The sequence below is a fragment of the Oryctolagus cuniculus genome, chromosome Y (genome assembly GCF_051225735.1).
Source record: "Oryctolagus cuniculus isolate XC-2025 breed Fujian yellow rabbit chromosome Y, ASM5122573v1, whole genome shotgun sequence".
Classification (NCBI taxonomy): Eukaryota; Metazoa; Chordata; class Mammalia; order Lagomorpha; family Leporidae; genus Oryctolagus; species Oryctolagus cuniculus.
Genome location: NC_142889.1, coordinates 24,173,923 through 24,179,002, shown reverse-complemented (window position 1 = coordinate 24,179,002; position 5,080 = coordinate 24,173,923). Strand labels below are relative to the sequence as shown.

The following is a 5,080-nucleotide window of genomic DNA, read 5'->3' as shown; positions in this document are numbered from 1 at the left end:
ACTGGCGAGTGGGGAAGGCGGATGCTCCGAGTGACCCTGAGGTACAAATGAGACATGTGATGCGGTGCGGGTCAGAAAAGGGGGAATGGGCCACGGGAGAATAACAGGGTCACACACATCTGACAGTCAAGTCTTGATTTGCTCCCGTTTCTACCTTTCGTGGAAGAAAGCCAGGGTCACTGGCGTCAGAGATAAGAGGCCTGGGGCGGAGTGGGAGAGGGAATATGTGCGCCTAGCGTCACGCTGACGTGGTGCAAGAGAGGCAGGTGGGATCTGGGTGGAAGGCAGTCTAGTGGGCACAAAGCTCCCCTGGCTGGGCACCAAGGCCCTCCAGGAGTCGCCGCCGCCGGGGTTCTCAACCGCTGCCTCTGTGGCCAGCTAGGGGCGGCCATCCGCGGAGCCAGTCAGATCCCGCCTCCCTCGGCCCCCTGGGGGCGCGCCTCAAGCTGGGCTCCTGTAGCCAAGAGCATCCTAGGCTCTCCGCTGTCTGAGAGCCCACCTCGGAGATGGGAACTGGACGCCATAGGCAGTCCTGAAGGGCAGTCTGGGAGGGGGTCTCAGAGATGGAGAGGGGAGAACGCCCACCGCAGGAAAATGGAATCCCACGCTCCTTCCGGCCCCCGCGACCCCTCCATGAGGGAGACCGGTTCTCAGCGCTGCCGTCATCCCACCATCCCTACTGGGATCCCAGCTCCAGCCATTCCCGGGATCCCGCCTCCATACATGCTGCCCATTATTCGCGTTCTTCCCGCAGCCCCCTCTCTGGGTTCCTGTTTCCAGTCCCTCCCAGGTTCAACCCTCCCCTGCCCTAGCCCTCCCCGTGCCCTCACTGCCTTTTCTCATCCTACTGCCAGTCTCCTTCTTTGGCTCCCATCACTTCAAACCCGCATCCATGCTGCTGTTTCTGCTCTGGCCAGCTTCTTGCCAGCATCCTCCTACATGGGCCCTCAGCTCCACCTGTCTGCCCCACGGCGGCTGTGGCTGCGTACTTCTCCTGGCTGTCCCTTTGAAATAGGATGTGTGGTTGTGGCCCTGCCTCAGAGCTGAGTCCACCCACTTCCTGGAACCCTGAATGTTCTCCCAAGTCCCACATCCTACGCAGCCATAGAGTGACTCAGTCTCCCCCATCCCTCATCATGTGACCTGCTGTGTGCTCCACATCCCCTGGAGTAAGTACCCCTAAACCATTCACTCCCCATTCCCCAGCCCTGCTCACCCAGGACCAGGCCGAGCCCCAGGACAGAGGCTCCAGGGCCTGATACACTGCCCTTCACAGCCTATCAGTCCTATAGGCCCAGGACAGCCAACTGGCCAGCCTGATCCCCACCCACCACCATTCCTGCCTTTTGCTTCTTCCGCCTTCCTCCCAAGCCTGATGCAGAGGGCTGACACCTTGCCTCTTAAGCTGCTTGAGCAGAGAGACCTGAAGCTTGACAGGAGTCTGGGGATCAGGAAGGAGGGAGGCATGGGTTAGGCTGGGAGAGGCTGGGGAGGGAGTGCTGCTGGGAAGCCCTTGTGATGAAGGGGTTCTGTCAAGGGTCTCTCCACAGCTGACTTGCATGGGAGGGGCTTGGCAGATCCTGTGGCAGCAGAGGAGCTCTGCACAGGAGGAAGGGAGCTGACAGGGCAGGTTGCTCACTTAGCTGGCGATATTGGAGGCTGTCAGGGGTACTTCAAAAACCTTGTGGGAAATAAAGCTATAAGAGAAATTCATTTCGTGCAAACGTTTTTGAAATCCATGCACAAAATGTTCAGAGTATACATTTTCCAAGAACATTTTGAAGTCATCCTCATACATCTTTGGAAGATTTTAATGAGTTGAGTCAGTTGTCTGCCCTGGAATTGGGGCAGGAGGATAGTCCCGATGACCTTTCATGGGTCTCAGAAGTGGTACTGAAAGGCATTACAAGCATTACCTTTTTCTTCATCATAAGCCCTCCAGATATATCGCCAATTTACAGATGGGTCAGAAGGGTCAGAATAAAGAACCAGGACTTTGGGGCTGACACTGTGGTGCAGCAGGTTAAATCCCTGGCCTGAAATGCTGGCATCCCATGTGGGTGCCGGTTCTAGTCCCAGCTGCTCCTCTTGCTCATCTTGCTAATGAGTAAGTAGCAGACATGAATCAAGCATCACTCTGTTTCTACCATCCATTTGGGGACAAAGATGAGAGTATATAAAATCTACTTCCCAGTTGCAAAAAGTTATTTTATTATCTAATGTGTCAAATAATTGATTTGCACAGAAATCTTATATGTGTTCTTGATGTCCTATCTAAAACATTACTGCTTAAAGGAGCATATTCTTAGCCGGCGCCGTGGCTCAATAGGCTAATCCTCCACCTTGCGGCGCCGGCACACCGGGTTCTAGTCCCGGTTGGGGCGCCGGATTCTGTCCCGGTTGCCCCTCTTCCAGGCCAGCTCTCTGCTATGGCCAGGGAGTGCAGTGGAGGATGGCCCAGGTGCTTGGGCCCTGCACCCCATGGGAGACCAGGAAAAGCACCTGGCTCCTGGCTCCTGCCAGGATCAGTGCGGTGCGCCGGCTGCAGCGGCGGCCATTGGAGGGTGAACCAGCGGCAAAAGGAAGACCTTTCTCTCTCTGTCTCTCTCTCACTGTCCACTCTGCCTGTCAAAAAAAAAAAAAAAAAAAAAAAAAAAAAAGGAGCATATTCTTGTGGCACATGAAAATTAAATGGATCTGTGTAAAATGTGTTAGCATACTCTTAGCAATCAGTTTCAATTATATATAACTTTTCAATGTGTTGGATTCATTTACAAATGAAATAACAATTGAATTTTTTTTCTTATCTTAATTAAGTAACTGAAGAAATTTTACTATGGGATATTTGTGCTACATCTTAAATGAACTCTCTAGCAGCTCTTTAGTTTCACCCTTAAGGCAATCTAAAGAATCACAGAGGTAATGATTTGGAATACTTGTAGCTCAGAAAGTAATTAAAGAAGCATCATTATTCATAGACAGTAGGTAAAATAATTCAGCAACTAGGCAAAAATAATCAGTGACTCCTTAGAATGATTGTGAATGATTTTAACAAATACATCCTCAAAAGCAGACGTCTGATAGGTAACGTGCAAAAGAAGAAAGATATTATGCACCAACATTTTCTTGTAAAGAAATGTTAATTTTAGCTCCAAGCCTCATTATACTAAGATTGATCTACTTTCTCTTCATTGAGTTCATACATTTCTTGCATTGAGGTTTTCTAGTTTATTTTTTTTTTCATTGCATGACTATTTAGTGTGTGATGACACACAGATGAACCATATAATGAACATTAGGCTTCTCAGTCTTCTGAGTAGGCAATGATGTTCTTTCCTGTTATTATGAAACAATTTAGACTACATTTTGCCAAGAGTATTGCTCCAGCATGGATATACATGAGGCACCATGCTACAGTAAGAGCAGCCACAATGCCATTCAAAATTGCCATGCTGTCACCCATGTGGAAGGAGTGTCCAGTCCGTTTCTTGAACCTGGCAGGTGAAAGAGGAGTAGGAGGAAACATTCCTGGTTCAAAAGAATCAAATAAGTCACTGTCCAAGAAAAGCTGCAACAGGAGAATCCAGCAGTTAGGGATATTATAAGCAGCATCCAGAACCCTAACAGCCCAGCGTCTACACCATCTTCATTTTTCAAATTCTCAGCATGCAACTCTTTAACGGCCAGGTAGACGATGGCGAGCAGAAAGGCGAGGAGGATGGCGAACAGCAGTGAACACAGAATAGAAAGGACCTGAACTGGCCACTGCTGAGATGGGGTTTGGCTTCCCACAGCAGCCGGGAAGATGCATTGAGCTTCTCTGGCAGCACCGGTGACCCATCTCCATCTGGTGGGAACAGAGAACCTCTCTTGCACTCCAAAGATGGTCCAGCTGAGAACTCTCTCAAGTCATGGGCCACTTGGTTGCATCCCTCCTGATCGTCGACTTTGCCTTCACCCCAACTGTCCCCCTGAGAGAAGGCAGGGTATGTGGAGCCGCAAAGGGCACCAGGGTGCCAAGGCGACTGTGGTGCAGTGCCGAACGCTTCCCACTCTCCACAAAAGACATGGTGGGAAAGAAGGTGTGTTTTCAAATTTGTGAGTTCTGATTGTTATATCTCCTCATGTAATAAATTTGTAACTGAGCATCCATTGATTTCTGTAGTTGTCAATCCTTTCCTTCATTATAAGACAGCACTAATTTAATTTTTGTTCCACTCATTTTTTACCATTATCTTTTTTCCTTGCCATTCTATTTATGATGCACCCCTTAACTTTGTGATCAAGTTAAATAACTAGTTCTTTAGCACACTATAACATTAAAAAAGCTAAATAAGATCTCTTCTTAACTATATAAAATTTTCAAACATATTCACATAAAACTCAATACTTTGCCAGCGCTGTGGCTCACTTGGCTAATCCTCCGCCTGCGGCGCTGGCACCATGGGTTCTAGTCCCGGTTGTGGCACTGGTTCTGTCCCAGTTGCTCCTCTTCCAGTCCAGCTCTCTGCTGTGGCCCTGGAGTGCAGTGGAGGATGGCCCAAGTGCTTGGGCCCTGTGCCTGCATGGGAGACCAGGAGGAAGTGCCTGGCTCCTGGCTTCGGATCGGCCATCTGGAGGGTGAACCAACAGAAGGAAGACCTTTCTCTCTGTCTCTGTCTCTCTGTCTCTCTCTCTCTCTCATTAACTCTGTCAGTCAAAAAAAAAAAAATATATCCAGCGCCACAACTCAATAGGCTAATCCTCTGCCTTCGGTGTCAGCACCCTGGGTTCTAGTCCCATTGATTATTTTTCCTGTCTAATTCCTTTGACAGAATCTTCCAAAATGATGAGAGTGGGCACCCTTGTCTGATTCTATGATTTTTTAAATATTTATTTCTTTGAAAGGTAGAGTTACAGGGAAAGAGGGGGGAAGAGAGAGAGAGAAAGAAAGAGAGAGAGAGAGATGGAGATGCCTTCCATCTGCTGGTTCACTCCCCAAATGGCCACAATGGATGGAGTTTGGCCAATCTGAACCAGGAGACTGGAGCTTCTCATGGGTCTCCCATGTGGGTAAGGGGGGCAAAGGACTTGGGTCATC

The 5,080-nt window shown here is 49.2% G+C and overlaps 1 pseudogene; it reads right to left on the bottom strand.

Moving 5' to 3' along the window:
* Positions 1-3,304: 3,304 nt before the first annotated feature.
* LOC149119391 (ADP-ribosylation factor-like protein 6-interacting protein 6) lies at positions 3,305-4,069 on the bottom strand (annotated as a pseudogene).
* Between the last annotated feature and the right edge of the window lie 1,011 nt (positions 4,070-5,080).